Raw genomic sequence first — 18,248 nt, forward strand, 5'->3', positions numbered from 1 at the left:
GCCAAGAATCAGATGAGGAACTGAGAGTTTATAAGGAAGAATTTTGAAACAGTTATGGGGAGATTGTTAGAAAATCAATAAGACTTGAATATGGGCAAAAACATCACCTTGCTATTCTTTCACTACCTCATCTAGTTCTTTCTTTGTCTAAATGCAGTGGTTTTAAAATATGGTCCTCTGATCAGCAGACAGCATTGCCTGGAAATCCGGTAGAAATGAGAATTCTTTGACCCTACCCCAGACCTACTGAATTAGAAACTCTCAGGATGGGGACACGTAATCTCAGTTTTAACAAGCCCTCCAAGTGATCCTGATGCATGCTGAATTTTGAGAATCATTGGTCTAAAATACTGGCTGTGTTTTCTGACTGTATTTTTTTTTCCATACTCCAATTTTAGTTGTAAGCATCTATGGAATATTCCTTCTTCTTCTATAGCCCCAATACAGGGATTTATTCAGATGATGTCATTTGGTAAGTGTACTCACTCTATGACCAATAGTAAGCATCTCCTAGAAGGCTTGAGTGCAGTAGGAATTGAAATCCTCATTTCTCACCTGGAGATGGAGAGCCCCAATCAAACCACTGCTCAGGAGTTTATCTTCTCTGCTTTCCCTTATTCCTGGGGAGACCCTGTCATCTGTTTTGTTCCACTGCTCTTCATTTATGCTTTCATTGTTGTTGGAAACCTAGTCATCATCACAGTGGTCCAGCTGAATACTCACCTCCACACTCCCATGTACTTTATTAGCGCCCTTTCTTTCCTGGAGATCTGGTAAACCACAGCTACCATACCAAAGGTGCTGTCTTGCCTGCTTAGTGACAAGAGTGTTTCCTTAAGTGGTTGTCTCCTGCAGATGTATTTCTTCCATTCTACAGGCATGAGTGAGGCTTTGTCTCTTGACAGCTATGGCTTTTGACTGCTACCTGGCCATCTGCAGCCCTCTTCATTATCCCACTATCATAACCCCTAAGCTATGTGCCCGGCTGACTTTAAGCTGCTGTATTGTGGCTTTATCATGCCCCTCACTGAGACTGCCTGGATCTCCACACTGCTATTTTGTGGCTCTAATCACCTTGAACATATCTTTTGTGACTTCCTCCCAGTGCCAGGCCTGGCCTGCCTAGACACACAAGACATCGTCATGATTCAGGCAGTGGATGTTGTCCATGCAGTGGAGATCATTACAGGTGTGACGCTCATTTTCATGTCCTATGTTGGTACTGTGGCTGTAATTCTATGTATTTGTTCAGCTGAGGGTCATTGCAAGGAATTTTCCACATACGTCTCCCACCTCACTGTCTTTCTGGTTTTCTTTGGCAGTGTGGCTCTCATGTACCTACACTTCTCTGCCATCTACTCCTTATTCTGGGATATAGCCATTGCTCTGGCCTTTGTAGTTTTGTCTCCCTATTTTTAACCTCATTATCTGTCTGAGGAATAAAGAGATAGAGGGAGCTATAAAAAAGCACATAAGTCAAGCTAACATCATTTTTCATAAGACCAGGGACCTCAAGTAAGATCTAGTAGTTGGGAGTCTATATAATTGTTGGAGCCCTCTAATCCTCAACTCCCTGCAATACATCTTTTCCTAACAGCCTTTTGCTGAAACTGGTCTCCCAAAAGTCACCAATAAAAAAAATTCACTAATAAAAAAAAAAATGAAATTAAAAAAAAAAATTCACTAATAACTGAACTCAATAGTTTATTTCAACCTTTATTCAATTTGACATATTTTGGATCTGACTTTTTTGATTAAGTTTTCCGCCACTCAATTTATTCAAGGTAAATTTAATTTGTGGAAATAATCTGGGTAAAAATTTACTAATTTTAACAGAGTCAAGACTTCTGTTTGTAAGATATGATAATTGAAAACCATCTTCATAAGACTAAGTTCTCTCTATGGTATTCACAATGGATATACTTGAAGAATAACCCTAATTTCTAATTGAGTATTCATGTATTGATAAATAGCAGTCTAGATGTTTTTCAGCAAGTTCTATTATGAATCCCTTGAATGATTTATATCTTGTCAGTACTACACAATATTAATTCCATGTCTGTGTCAATAACAGGCACTAAGCCCTGTGTCTACCTGTATTGAGCCTGTGTGTGTCAAGTTAGTGGAGACTGTTTTGCTGAACCCCAAATCAACTTCATTAATATCAGTGACCACTAGAAATGAGGAGAATGGATAGGCCTCTTTAAGACTGACAGAGAGAGAAACCCCATAAAAGGGTTGGTTGCAGTTCTGTGGTAGTTAAGGACTATGGCAAAGAATCTCAGGCCAAGAAGGTCACTGAAGAACATTTTAAGTACAATAAATGAACAAACAAAAACCTTGGCTCTAAAAAAAAGTAAAGTAATAAAACTAACCCATTCATTAGCTAATCAATATTTTTTCATGATAAATTGAAAGATGTAATCCTTGGTTTCACTGTAATCAAATGTATTGTACTTATTAATTAAGCAATAATATCAATAAATATCTACTGAGTAAATAAACCAATATCACCATGCTGCATTCTGATTGTCCCAGACAACTGATCAACCATATTGGACAACGCTTCCCTTTCAACCTCTTCTCCCTTGTATTTCAGGATGCTGGACTCTTTATTTTTTTTAATCTTATTTTGTTTGAGGACTCTTTCTCTTGTGGATTCTTCTCTTTATACATGCTTCATAAAAGGTGCTTTTCTCCAAGGCTCACGCCTCATGGGGATGCAATAATAAAGCTGCTTACTATGCAAATGTTAGTAGATTTTCACTCTTCCCTAGCCCACCTACAGGAATCCTATGGTAGTCAGCCTCACTTTCCCACTAGTGTGCCATAGCCATGCCCTCATCTTCACCCTTAAGTCTTATGATACTTAAAAGTCAGATGCAAAGACAGAAGTAAAGGGAAATGTCTTATAAGAAGAGGATAATGGTATCCAATAAAGAATTCAGATAGAGAAGAGAGAAAATGTGAGAAAAAACATAGGTTGTGGGTGGAGAGGTCTTGGTAAAGGAATGTCTTCAGAAAGTATACTTAGTGTAAGAAAATAAGGGAAGAGGGGAAAAGGGATACAAGAAATGTAACTGGGTTTAAATAATGTATATATTTTTAATGTTTTTCATAAAGCATGAGGAATGAAATTACTGATAGATTAATTATTTTAACAGTACTTTTCTCAGTGCAATATTGTTACAGAATTGATTTACATAAATCTCCATATGAAAGGGTTACACAGTTTTCTTATGTTTTGTCTGCTTTAAGATTTTGTAGTATATAATCAATTTCTCAATAAAAGTCCAATTAACAATCAAGTTAAGAAGAATAAAAGGAACTTTATTTGAGCCAAACTGAGACTTATAACCAGGGAGACAGGCTCTCAGAAAGCTCTGAGAACTGTTCCTCCTGTTAGAAGTCAAAGGCACAGTCAGATACATTTTTGAGACAAAGTATCATGCATCAAAATGACATTGATATTTTACATAAAGTTCAACAAGGATACATAGTCCAGGTAAGCAGTTACAAAACAAGCATCAAGTCATCATGACTCCCTACAGAGTTGGGAAAGAACAATATATTTTTTAAAGAAGTTACATTGCTAGAGTCAGAAGAAAGGAAAACAAAACAAAACAAAACGATCTTTACGGTCCAGCAGACACTCCCATCTTTGAGAAGTTCTTTTTTATGTGTAATGCAGATGCACACTGCACATTAAGGAGAGAGAGAGGAGGCCCAAATGGACACACAGAGAGAATTTTATGCTGAAAAGTTCTTGTCCTGCCTTAAAATATAAAATTTATTTATCACTTTCCTTGTCCCTCAAAATTTATCATTGTCCTTAAAAATGTATATAGCTGAAACTACCTTTTTACATCCGTACTTTCTCACCTTCTATCTTCTCTCCCAACTGAGACTACTTTATTTCTTAAAACTTAGATCTTATTGCTTTACTATGCTGCTTAAAAACGTTCTAAGATTAAATACGCCCTCACTCCAAATTGTGAATGTAATTTTCCTAGCTAACCTGTGTATCTGTGCATGCGTGCGCGTGTTCATGTGTGTTGAATAAAGAAGATTCCAAACTGAGAGAAAAGCAAAAGGAAAAGAAACAGCGTACGGCAGTGTCTGATGATCAAAAGTAAGGACACCATTCAGAGGGGAGATCACGGCGCTAACCTACTGATGGAACGTCTTACAGTGATTTTTAAAATTCACATTGCTGAGGATTGAGCAGTGAGTTCTCTCACACTGCTTTCCACCTCACCAGCCTGCTTATTATATTTTTATGATATTTTGGGGAGATTATATTAAATACATAAATAAATGAATGAAAGAATATATAATCACTTACTGAAAATCCTTTGTAACTAATGAAGCATGTAATCTGAAGATGGCTATTTATGTTCACTGTTAACTACTTTCCATCATTTTTTAAATGTCAGAAACCTTATCTGCATGAACATATTGAACAATTCATTACTGAGCAAATTTTACATGTCAAGCAGTGTGGTAAATTCTGGACAAACATAGAACCTCTACCTAAAAGAGTTTCCACTAAAGAATTGGAGAGGCCCATAAAAGTACAATATAAAAAGTAATAACAACAAAATCCATAAAATCATAGCAGAAGTAGTAACTGTGCTGGAAAATCAAGAAAAATTGCAAAGAGAAATTGTATTTGTTCTGAGACATGAAAAATATTTATCATATACTTACCTTTATTTTTTAATCTTTATTTATATACCTTTAGAACTCTACTTGCTTTTAATTTAGGAAGAGTTTTTGGTACAAACCAACATGGGCTTGAGGCTGGTTTTAATAAGAACTATGGCCTATAAGCCAAGTTTTCACTGGATTAACTCACTTAATCCTCAAAACAAACTCATGCAGTTGATATTATCACATCCATTATGCAGATCAAGAAAAGAAAAAAAATTGAAGCAAACAGACTTTTTATGTTCACATAGTTGGCTAATGATAGAGCAAGTAACAAAAATGAGTCCAGACTTCAAACTGCCATGCTTTTCTCACCACAGCAATACTTAATAGTATTGTCTCAGCATTACTGACTTGCTGTTCTTAAACTCTCCTAATAAGCATATTTTAACTTATTCATCCCTTTAACAAATGAGAATAAATAATTATTTTGATTATAACTAGCAATTTATTTTCTCTATGTGCCAAGCACATAGTGTTTCATATCTCTTACTTTATTTAATACTTACAATATGAGTCATCTCATCATTTCTAATTTGCAGTTGAAAATACTGAGACAAAGAGCAGGTAAGTAATTTACCCAGAAAAGTAGCCAAACAAGGACAGGAATCCCAACACTCGGACTCCAGAGACAATGGGCAGTAACTTCTCTGAAGTTTCATTGTACTTTATCTGTACCACTCTTATGACACTGCTTGCTTTCTACCTTGAATTATCATTAATACATCCAACTTGAAGCACTGTGTCATTGGTTCATATGTGCATTGCTCCCTGTGCCTAGCACTGGGCTCTATATAATAATGGCCTTAATAAATAACTATTGAATTGCTTCATGACTTCTGATTTTCTGTACTGTCACATCTATGAAGGGTGCAAAAAGGAGGAGATGCTATGAGTTGCCGTTCCATTGCTGACATTATTTTGCTCTTGTTAACTTTCCTGCAGTTTGAATAATAAATTTTCAGAGGTTTGTCTATTGAAACAGAGCATCTAGATTCCTAGAAAAAGAGAGTGTTTGTTACTCTTTTAAATTCATTTACCTTAGGGCAAGTAGGTATGAACAATCTAAAACTTAATTGCAGGCTGAAGGTTTTAAAATGTTGATCATTATACAGCTAGGAAACAATTTCTTAGATATTTTACTTATAAGTTCAGAATTTCTCCTCCCATCACTATTCTAACCTATTCATTTGCACATATTTATAGCCTGACACAATTAACACTTTCACCACTTTTCCTCTGTAATATGAGTATGGTTACCTAATTATATCTTTTCCATCAGCCATAGGGACTTTGAACTATCTCTGTCTTAAGCATTTCAAGAAACTTGCTCTGTATGTAACAGCAACCTGAGAGGAATAGAAACGGTATATATCATATAATTCTAAAGAGTGAATTACATGCCAACTCTGTACCAATTGCTGTTCTAGGCATTACATATAAAACTATTTTAAAAACAGAAAAAAATCCTTGTACTCACGGAGTCTATATATGAAAGGATGGTGGACAATAATCTAAATAAAATGCAATTATATTTTAAATGGTAGTAAGAGATGGTAGGGAAAAAAAACAATAAGATACGGTTAGCGAATAAGGAGTTTTGGGGCTGGAATGTGATTAATTTTAAGTAAGGTAATCAGGAATGGCATCTCTCAGCAAGTATTATTTGAATTATGGCCAAAAGAAGTACAAGAAAATAAGTTCTAGGCATGTGAATATTTCAAGGAAGAATGTTCTAGGTAGAGGGCATGGAAGTGCAAAGGCTCTAATGTAAGGGCATTCCAGGTGGCACGTGGATAGAGTGATTGGGGTGGGTGTGGAGACATAGATGATGAAGTCAGAAAAAGTTTTCTTGGGCCAGATTACATAAGAACTAAAAGACCATTGTAAGGGCTTTTGCTTTTCATTTGGAGTAAAGTGGGACCCACTGGAGGGTTTTCGGCAGAGAAGCAAAACTATTTCATTTACCTTTTAATAAGATTTATCTTAGTTTAATGCTGAGGATAGACTGAAAGAGGGCAACGAGAAAAGCAGACACTCTTCGAGGTTATGCAAAATCCAGGCAAGAGTTGATGGCTTGGGCCAGGGTTGCAGTATGAATGTTCTAAGAAGTAGTTGGTTCTAAAGGAGGCAACAACATACAATGGAGAAAAGACAGCCTCTTCAATAAGTGGTGCTGGGAAAAATGGAAGAATGAAATTAGAACACTCCCTAACACCATACACAAAAATAAACTCAAAATGGATTAAAGACCTAAATGTAAGACCAAACACTATAAAACTCTTAGAGGAAAACATAGGCAGAACACTCTATAACATAAATCACAGCAAGATCATTTTTGACCCACCTCCTGAAGAAATGGAAATAAAAACAAACAAACAAAAAAAAAAACAAATGGGACCTAATGAAACTTAAAAACTTTTATACAGCAAAGGAAACCATAAACAAGATGAAAAGACAACCCTCAGAATGGGAGAAAATATTTGCAAATGAAGCAACTGACAAAGGATTAATCTCCAAAATTTACAAGCAGCTCATGCAGCTCAATATCAAAAAAACAAACAACTCAATCCAAAAATGGGCAGAAGACCTAAATAGACATTTCTCCAAAGAACATATACAGATGGGCAAGAAGCACATGTAAAGCTGCTCAACATCATTAATCATTAGAGTAATGCAAATCAAAACCATAATGTGGTATCACAGTCAGAATGGCCATCATCAAAAAATCTAGAAACAATAAACGCTGGAGAGGGTGTGGAGAAAAGGGAACCCTCTTGCACTGTTGGTGGGAATGTAAATTGATACAGCCACTATGGAGAACAGTATGGAGGTTCCTTAAAAAACTAAAACTAGAACTACCATATGACCCAGCAATCCCACTACTGGGCATATACCCTGAAAAAACTGTAATTCAAAAAGAGTCATGGGGCTTCCCTGGTGGCACAGTGGTTGAGAGTCCGCCTGCCGATGCAGGGGACACGGGTTCGTGCCCTGGTCTGGGAAGATCCCACACGCTGCGGAGCGGCTGGGCCCGTGCTCCATGGCCGCTGAGCCTGCGCACCTGGAGTCTGTGCTCCGCAATAGGAGAGGCCACAACAGTGAGAGGCCTGCGTACCGCAAAGAAAAAAAAAAAGAGTCATGTACCGCAATGTTCATTGCAGCACTATTTACAATAGCCAGGACGTGCAAGCAACTTAAATGTCCATCGACAGATGAATGGATAAGGAAGATGTGGCACATATATACAATGGAATATTACTCAGACATAAAAAGAAACAAAACTGAGTTATTTGTAGTGAGGTGGATAGACCTAGAGTTTGTCATACATAGTGAAGTAAAAGAGAAGTGAGAGAGTAGCATTGACATATATACACTACCAAATCTAAAATAGATAGCTAGTGAGAAGCAGCTCGATAGCACAGGGAGATCAGCTCAGTACTGTGTGACTATCTAGAGGGATGGGATAGGGAGAGTGGGAGGGAGGCTCAAAAGGGAGGGGATATGGGGATATATGTATACATATAGCTGATTCACTTTGTTATACAGCAGAAACTAACACTACATTGTAAAGCAATTATACTCCAATAAAGATGTTAAAAAAAATAAAGTATATGGGAGGAAGTACATAGGTTATATGCAAAAAAATAAACACACCTCCACACACACACACACACACACACACACACACACACACTATTTTAAATAAAAAGGATGAATCCTGTGGCCTGCCATTTCCAAATATTAAGTCGTATACCTATGGGTAGTAGTTTTAAAAGAGAGAAGATGGTAAATGAAATCAATGTATTTTTATGAGTTTTGTTTTTAAACCCAGGATTAAACCCAACATTAAAATAGGCTACATATAAAGCCTTCTAACCTGGTGGAGTTCCATGATACACTGCAGTGTCCTTTTCTCTGTACTATCAAGAGAGCAATTCAGCAATTTGGCCTCCTTTTGACAATTAGAATGAGAAGTCCATTTGGTCATTACATCTGAATCCTAAGAATCAGATTCCTACAAATATCACCAGGCATCATGGGGCCCTTGGCATTGCCTCGGCTCCTAAAACCCGAGTCCCTAAATTCATGACTCAAAAACTACTATAATATCTCAACACTATAGGGGACTGTCTCCAACAGTACCAGGAGTGCTTTTGTGACATCCCCAGGACTTTCAGTGGACAAGGTGACTTCTCTCTGGTTCTGTTTGAAATAATTTCTGCCCAAAACATCCAGAGATGTCAAATCATATCACAATAAACTTTTAGGATATCTGCTATGCAAAGTGAAGAGACTCCTAAAGCAGTTATATTAGGTCTATTCTTGAGGAGAGGAATATAATTTATATTGTTTCTTTCTTTAAAATGTTATCTGTTGTCCAATACGAAATTATTAAAACTCTATATAATAAAGAAGTTGTAATTTAAAAAAAAGTAGTTGGTTCTAGAAATATTGTGAAGGTATCACTAATTGATTTGCTTACTGATTGAATATGGGGCGTGAGAGAGGAGACAAGCTTGACTCCAAAGAATTTGATCTAAAGAACTGGAAGAATGAAGGTTCCATTAAGTGGGATAAGGCATTTGTTTCATTTATATATTTATTCCCTATCTTCTTCCAAAAAGTATTGGAGATCAAGTAGTCAAACACTCTTTCCAACTCCAATTACATATATCATTTTCTTCCTCCATGTTATTTGTTTGCTCCACATAGGACATGCCCACTGAGAAGAACTGAATTTATTGTACTCATCTACAGGAAAAAGGGAGATGACAAACTTTTTCTCCCTTTTCAAAATTCAGGTCAAAATTGCCATAGTTGTGAATTCAACTTGCTCAGCCATATGCTACTTACCTCTCCACTTTCAATAAAATTCATTTCCATTCATATATTTTTTATTATGTAAGTTTCAAGTGGAAAGCCTTATAATTCAACATCTGTATACGCTACAAAGAGATCACCGCCACAAGTCTACTTACCATCCATCACCATTTTACTCTCTCCCCAACTAACCCAATTAGCATTTAGTCTTCCCCTCTGCTAACCACTAATCTGTTTTCTGTTTGTTTTTTTAAGATTCCATATATGAGTGAAATCATATATTATTTGTCTTTCTCCATCTGACTCATTTCATTTAGCATAACACTTCCAAGTTTCCTTCATGTTGCTGCAAATGGCAGGATTTCGTTTTTTTTATGGCTGACTAATAATCCATTGTGTGTGTGTATCACATCTTCTTTATCCCTTTGTGCATCAATGGACACAGGTTGCTTCTGTATCTTGGCTATTGTAGATAATGCTGCCGTGAATGTAGGGGTGCAAATATATTTTCAAATTAGAGTTTTTGTGCTCTTTGGTTAAATATCCAGGAGTGGAATAGCTGGGTCAGGTACTAGTTCTATTCTGAATTTTTTGAGAAATCTCCGTACTGTTTTCCATAATAGTTGCACCAATTTACAGTCTCACCAACAGCGTACGAGGATGTCTCCTATATGTGGGCTGTGTATGCCTTTCTATTGTGTTGGAGCCATGACTGCTTAAGTGTGCTGGTGGACGAGCCTGCCTCCCCACATTCACACATGTTTACTGAGCACTTATTAGTGTAAAACATCTGATTAAAATAGAGTATAAAAAGGAATTGGAGAAGCAGACAAGGTATTGTATTATTAGCCACGACATAGAAAGTGCAAAATTAATTGCTATGGGAGTACCACAGAGAGAAAAATTTAATCTAACTAGAATAATTCATGGGAAGTATTATTTGAGCTGAACCCTGATTTATTCTTTATTCTGAACAGGAGAGGGGCTGATATAGATGAAAGAAGTGAAGGAAATATAAAGGGGACAATTCTGCTAAATATAAAATTGTGTTCTTGGGTAACAGAGGCAATTGCCTATATAAGCTGAATCTTATGGTGTGGCTAGCTAGGAGAAATACAGCAATATATGCATTTGGAATATTGGTTCTTTTTAAGTGATCCTTCTCATTCGACCATATTACACAGCACATGGGACATAGTAAACTCTGACCAAATACTTGAATGAACAAATAAAAATATAATAAATGAATGAATTGATTATCCAATTACTACTTCCTTTTTTCTATTTTTTTTCCTGCCCCACATTGAGAAGATTTTAAGTAAAAATCAGACAGCAGTGATTGAATTCATATTCACTGGATTTTTTTTTTCATTTGCAGGAAGATGAACTCTTATTTTTATCTCTTGCTCCTAATTTACCTGTTCATCATCACTGGCACCCTTATGGTCTTCTTTTTCATCAAACTGGATTCCCACCTCCACACTCCTATGTATTTCCTCATCAGTGTCCTGTCCTTCCTGGAGATCTGGTATACTACAAGCATCATCCACAAGATACTCTCCAATCAAGTCAGTGAGCAGAAGACCATTTATCTGACTAACTGCCTCCTGAATATGTATTTATTTTACTCTCTTGTCATTTCTGAGATTTACAAGCTCACCACCATGGCTAAGGACAGATACCTGGCCATCTTCAACCCCTTTTATTACCCCACAATCATAACACCTCAGCCCTACACTCAGCTGACTGTAGGCTGTTGCTTCTGTGGCTTCCTCATGTCACTTCCTGAGATTGCTTGAATATCTACACTATTATTTTGTGGTCCAAATCAAATTCAAAATATCTTTTGCAACTTTGATCTCATCCTGAATCTGACATGCATGAACACTGATAGATTATTTTAATCAAGGTTGTAGAAATTGTACATGCTGTGGAGATCATCACGGCTATACTGCTTGTAGTTTTGGGTTATGTTTGTATCATTGCAGTAATCCTACATTATCTGCTCTGTTGGCTGAAACCAAAGGCCTTTTCTACATATGCTTCCCACCTTGCTATTTTCTTGATATTTTTTTGGAAATGTAGCCTTTATATCCCTGTGCTTCTCTACTAAGGATTCCTTTTCCTGGGGCATAGCCATTAGCCCACTCTTTGCAGTGTTATGGCCATCCTTTAACTCAATTATCTAGTCTAAGGAGTAAAGAGATCAAGGAAGCAATAAAAGTGCACACATGCCGATCTACTATCAAATAAGACAAAAGACATACCCATTAACAAAGTATATTTATGCCAGTATCTGTATTTATGTTTTCAGTGTGTTGCTGTTGTGTTTATTTTTTCTGTGCATTGACTCTAAGTGGGACATTTATCCATCCAATCTCTGTTCACTTAGGAAATGTCCTCAGAGGTTGATTAATCATAGAATACAAAGAAAATGGGGGTGAAGACTCACACAGTCCCGTCGTTTATTCTTTGAATCCAGAAGGACTCATAAAATTCTACCTCTGTCCTGACACTGTTACAGCAAAAATAGAAATGAGACTTTTCTGATAAACAAGGAAAATAAGGAAACAATGAACAGGCTGGGGAAACAACATAAACAGGCCTGAAAGAATTAAGCAATCTTGGTTATTCTTTAGCTGTTACTACTAACAAACACTTGTAGCTAGACTTGTCCTTCACAAAACTGATTATTCTCTGACTCCATATGAATTACCCTTTGCACTTGGCATTTCTTCTTCCCTTACAACTCTCTTGTAGCACTCTTCATTTCAGAAAGAAAGTCACAACCCATAACTTCAACGACAACAGAGCAGGTTGCTGAGCTGCCTGATGCCAGCTTTGGCCATGAATTTGCAGAAGAAAAGAAATGCAAGACCTTCACTACTTTGATCCTTATCACCTACCCCAGACCATGAGCCCCACATATAAAATCTTTTCCAATTCTTCAAGGAGGGGGGCACAGTTCTTGAGGCGTTAGCCTACTGTGTCTTCCCTTTGTCTGGCAAAGAAAATAAAAAGCCTCTCTATTTCTTATCTTCCAGTGCTCTCTCTATGTATTTTTATTTGGCATTGGTGCACAGGGAGCCAGATTTGGCAAAATATCTCCTGCTATAGTTAGCTGAAACAAGAAAGAAACATTCTTTGTTTTGTGTTTCTGTAACACATTTCTTGAGCTTCTACTTAGTATGGTTTTTATTCTATCCTGTGTCATGGTTTGCATGCCTTCTGTGAGCCCTCTAGTTTGTGAACTCTTTGAAAGTAGGTATCTTATTTTGTTCATCTCTATATTCCCCATGCCTGTTAGAATTCTTTGCCCAGAGAAATGCTCAATAATGCTTCACTAAAAGAGTAAATAAACAGAGGCATTCTTTGTCTCCTGACAAAATTATAATTTATAAAAAAGTTATGTTATAGAAAACTCAGGCTATTCACACATTCAACAGAGGATGGCAGGGGGGCCAGCGATAATGAATAAAGATAAGATACATAGTGTATTTACACTTAGAGTAATTTTTAATAGTTAAATGAAGAAATGTCACAGATAATCCACTTAAATTTCAATGACTGGCCTTTAGTTACATGTTTAATAGGATTTTATTGATATCTTGGGAATCTAATCCATTAAATATAAGAATTAAACTTCATAGTTTAGTCATGGTTATAAAGGAAATAATGTTTAGTCCTGGCTCCTACTTTCCTTTATTCTAATAAGAAATAATTTTTTTTGGTTGTGCTCTTTCTTCCCTGAGTAGGACCATGTCACCAAAAATGCCATTTTTATAAAGTTTGTAAAGATTTAAGTTTATGTGGTTTCCTTAAGGGTTGCTGTACTCAGAGATAATTATTACTGGATGGAAACATTCAGCAATTTTACATAAGATTTTCTAATGATACATTGCAAATCATTCTTTAAAAGATAAGCACTCCAGATTTCTGATTCAGAACAAAATAGATGACTTGAAGTAAATGAAATATATGTGCTTGGCATTAATCATAACAATAAAAATTCTTTTTTGTGTATAGTTAAATAAAGTGCTTTTTAATCAACCATCTAAATTAAGTCATATAAAAATTCTCTGGAATAAGTAGCCTTGTCATTACTATTCCCATTATAAACTTAATAAAATTTAAGCAAATTTCCAATATTCATCTGATTATAAAATGGTAGAATTGAGTCTTCAGATTAGATGGTTTCCGTTTCAAATCCAGTGCACTTTCCATTATCCCAATGTCTTTTTCAATTATAATTACATAGTTTGTTGTTAAAGGAGACATCATGGGTTTTGTTTTTTCGTATTCAATGCAGTAATACCAAATAAATAAAACAGAAAAATAATAAAATAAGTAAGGGAGAGTGAGAGAAGATAATGGTAAGGGAAAAAAAAGAGTTTTATTTTTTATTATAGGATTGTAAACTTTAATTATGTAATTTTCCTTATAGAGTTAAGGGACAAATAACTTCAGAGGACCCGGAAAGATAAGAGTTAAAGTGGATACAGTTCACTGCAAAAAGGTCTTTCTGTTTTTCTGAATGACAATATTTAATATTTTAACCCATTTAGGAGACAACCATTTGAGACCTTTTTTTTTTTTTTTTTTTTTTTTTTTTTGCGGTACGCGGGCCCCTCACCGATGCGGCCTCTCCCGCCGCGGAGCACAGGCTCTGGACGCGCAGGCCCAGCCATGGCTCACGGGCCCAGTCGCTCCGTGGCATGTGGGATCTTTCTGGACCGGGGCACAAACCCGCGTCCCCTGCATTGGCAGGCGGACCCCCAACCACTGCGCCACCAGGGAAGCCCCATTTGAGACCTTTTAAAATGAGAACTAACTCTAGAGAAACAAAAATAAAATTTTAAAAATAAAATAATGATGACTTCTATTTCATGGGAAAACTTAGTTTTACGTTAAAGTTAACATATTTTTCCTTGTTGGTAAATGGGCCGAGAAAGTTGAACTCCAAAATATCCACAGCAAGCATATGAATTTTAGTGTTGCAAATTGGGGAGACTTTAGAATTTGGGCATATAAAGCATCTCTTGGAGTTTCTGAGTCCAGGAAAAGAAGATCTGATAACTGAGAAGAGACTCAGGCAAGCTGGGCAGTGCTGATAAAACTAGTGTGTGAAATACAGTTCTGCCCAGAGCTGATAACCATGATCAAATAAAACAGCTCTCCAAATTACTCCCACCCTGTAAAACTGAATATAAGATTCTCTTTAATGAAGCTATCTGTCATCAGCTCACGCTTTCCCTGTAACCTCTTAGCACTCGTTTATGTACATGGCTACATGCAATTTTAAAGATTATACATGATTCTAAATATCCACAGTGTCTCTCATACATTCTTTACCTGTGTCCCCTGTACTCAAGGCCTCCATGTCCTCAGAGCCAATAAACATTCTTGGAACACTATAATAGTGGCAAGAAGGTCAGAGGTCCAAGTGTTAAGCTACCAGGGTTTAAGAGTTTTTCATCATACCCTTCCATCAATCCAAGGAGACATCCTGATACTTGTACTAATAATGGTAAACATGCTCAGAGACTGAATAAACTCTGTCAATCTAAAGGGAGTGAGAAGATAGGGTGGGACTGATTTAAAGTCAGCAGCAGCCAGAGTGGCAGCCAGGGTGTTGGCACAGAAACTATTAGCAGGAATCTCTCTTGGGTGCAAACTGAAAACTCAAAGAACACTTCTGTCTTGATGTATAAATTCTCTTCCTTGTCTCCTGTGCACTTTCACACTGATACCTGCTCTAATGACTATTGTTCTGGTCCACTTTTATTCTATTTCATGATGACCAATCCTGCTAATTGGGTCCGAATATTTCTTTGGTTACAATGCTATCACATGGTTGACACTCTTGGTGAGAAGATCCTGGAATAAGTCAACCAGAAATATTGGTGGACTAAGAGAAGATCGACTAAAACAGATGAGGGGCATGATGGTCACACTCACATGGATTTTATCCTTTGTTTAAATAATTACAAACCAAACAACCATGGGATGAGACTACCTCTCAGAGACTACTTTTGTTTTCTCATATAAAAATGAGGTTGATAATATCTGCTTCACAGAAACTTCTAAAGAGTAGAAATTAATGTAAATTAATCATGTCAATATATAAATAAGACACGGTAGATTCGAATTGATTCTTATCTCTTGGATAAAGATTAAAAATGTATTTCCTCCCTAACCAACTCCAGTCAGAGTTTCCCTGGTTCATGTGATATAATGCATTCTCTAAGACTTGTGTTCATGCCTTTAGCACCCAAATTTGATTTTAATATAAAGAAACTATGTGAAAAAGTAAATATTATACTTTCAAGAAGAGAATTTAAAGCTCTCTCAATTTCATTGGGTGAGATGATCCAGGAAGAAAAGAAACTAGAAATATAGAACCTTGATCTACCCTAGTAGACCGTGAAAGCTAGATTATTCAAATTGGATTTGTATTGGAATGAAGTTTGGCATGGATAGACCCACTGTTTTTTAGGAGGGTCTGAAACCATCCCACTATTTTCTTTGGTTTGTTTCATTTTTGTAAAGTTGCCTTTACAAACTATATGTTTGGAGAAGGATTTCTGTTTCTTTTCTCTCCATTAACAATAATACATAGATTAGGATGACTTTTATCCTACAGTTTAGAACTCTGTCCAATTTTCAAATATTTTATGACTTCATTAGTTTGTCAAATGAAGTATCCTAATTTTTGTTTCACAAAATACAAATAAAAAAGCATATATCTTACTTCCTTTGTTCTTTTTATTTAAATGATTAAGGGTAAGGCTAAATCAGACTTTTAAAAACCCAATCTGTGAGGCAAAGAGTAAAATTTTCTATTTTAACAAAGGTTCTACAGCAAAAAATAGGATGTATTGTTGCTTAAAGGCTGCTAAAAATCTGTAGTTGGGTTTTGATGGAGTCGTTGATTTGCATTTCCTAGAGATAGGTTAGAACAAGAACATATGTATGCCCTGAGTTCTTGTAATTCTTCACAGAGTGTGAAGAATGGGCATCCCAGAATTCCTTCCTGATTTACAATTCTCAGATATAAAATTTAAAACTAATCAAAGAAACAAAACACCATCATAACACTGACTCTATCTTACATCTATAACTGAGTTTTTTTCTAATTTTTCATCTAAAATTTTTGCTTTCATTTTTTATAAAGTCCGGTTGAGAAACTTTGAGAGCCATAGTCCCACAAGCCGCTGAGTCACCCAGCATCTGTGAAAGTTAGCATCTGCCTCAGCTGAATCTGTCTCCTGAAGATAATGTAGATTGTAGCTGGCGGGATTCTGGCCCAAGTGAAGGGCTGTTTTTTTTCTTTGTCTTGCCACATATGTAACGTTTCTCTCATCTCTATCTGAATTAGACTAGACAACTACATGTGAATTGTTTCTCTTTCTCTCCCTTTGTCTCTCTCTCTCTCTCTCTCTCTCTGTCTGTCTTTTGGATACATTTTATTTTGACAGGTTCTTGACCTTTAGGAAAAGCGTAACACTTTCCAAAGGAAACCGTGAGTACAGAATTCTTTACAGTACAATTTGTCACCAATATAACTAGGAAAGCTGTCTCCTTTGACTTTTCTGTACTATCTTTGACAGGATCAACAAGAATTGTTTCTTGATTCTTAAGAGGTAAAGAAGTTTAATTTTAACTCTTTTTATGAATGTCTCACTTTAAACAATGACCTTGAGCTTTCCAGTATACAGCACCAAAATCTAGTAATGACCTGTTTCTATGGGTTCACATGGAGAACAACCTAGTAACTTGGAGCAAAGTAACACACAGTAAAGGTTTGAGTCTCCATAGAAGGATTTAATTCTATAGCCAAACTTGTAAAGGCCATCCACAGAATAGCAATTATGTATAGCAGAAGGAGACTAAAATTTAAACTTTATATTGAATGTTTTCATTGTGGTAAGCTAGGAAAACTGTGCTTATATCCAGAAGAATGAAGATGGACCCTATGGAGATTTTACTGGATGTTGTCACAAATAGGTTGGATTCCACTATAGGAAAATAATATTTTATGTTGTTTGATAGCAATACAATGTTTTATATAGCAAAAGCCATTTACCAAGATGCTAATAATTTGAAATTTGTGATAATTAGGTTGCAAATGTGCCAAACTTTTGATTTGTAGTGTTTATAAATAAAGCAAATAAAAAGAGTAAACAATATATTAGCTATATTTTTATGTAAGAAGAATTCAACCTTTTCAAACTTTGGGGTATATCATTCATCAAGTTAATTGCAAGCCATTTTTATTTATTCATTAAACTAAGTTCATCATTATCAGTACATGTTAACACCTCTTCAGCCTTTGAAAGCAATAAAATTATATTTCTTTTTTATCAATCTGAAACTCTGTGATTTTGCTAATTTAAACTTGTCTTCGATTATTAGTCCAATAATAAGCATTTATCAAACTTTATTAAGTTTATTAAATTTATTAATGTTAGCACATACTTATGTGAAAAGTTGAAAAAGTGTTCTGAATGATCAAGAATTATTAGCCTAGGTTGTAGCTGTATATGGTTAAAATTATATAAATGTACTACCGTCTTTCTAAAAACAGGCTTTTATAGGCTTAAAGATATCTGAACATAAGTCCAATATGAGTAAATGCCTTGAGACATATAAAAGGACAGTATACTAGAGATCTGAGAACCAGCAATATGTAGAAGCTTTTTAACTTGTAGGCT

General features: G+C 36.0%; 1 pseudogene; it reads left to right on the forward strand.

The window, feature by feature from the left end:
• Positions 1–561: 561 nt before the first annotated feature.
• Positions 562–1,526, forward strand: LOC132593628 (olfactory receptor 6K2-like; annotated as a pseudogene).
• Positions 1,527–18,248: the final 16,722 nt, after the last annotated feature.

The sequence above is a fragment of the Globicephala melas genome, chromosome 1 (assembly GCF_963455315.2).
Source record: "Globicephala melas chromosome 1, mGloMel1.2, whole genome shotgun sequence".
Lineage (NCBI taxonomy): Eukaryota > Metazoa > Chordata > Mammalia > Artiodactyla > Delphinidae > Globicephala > Globicephala melas.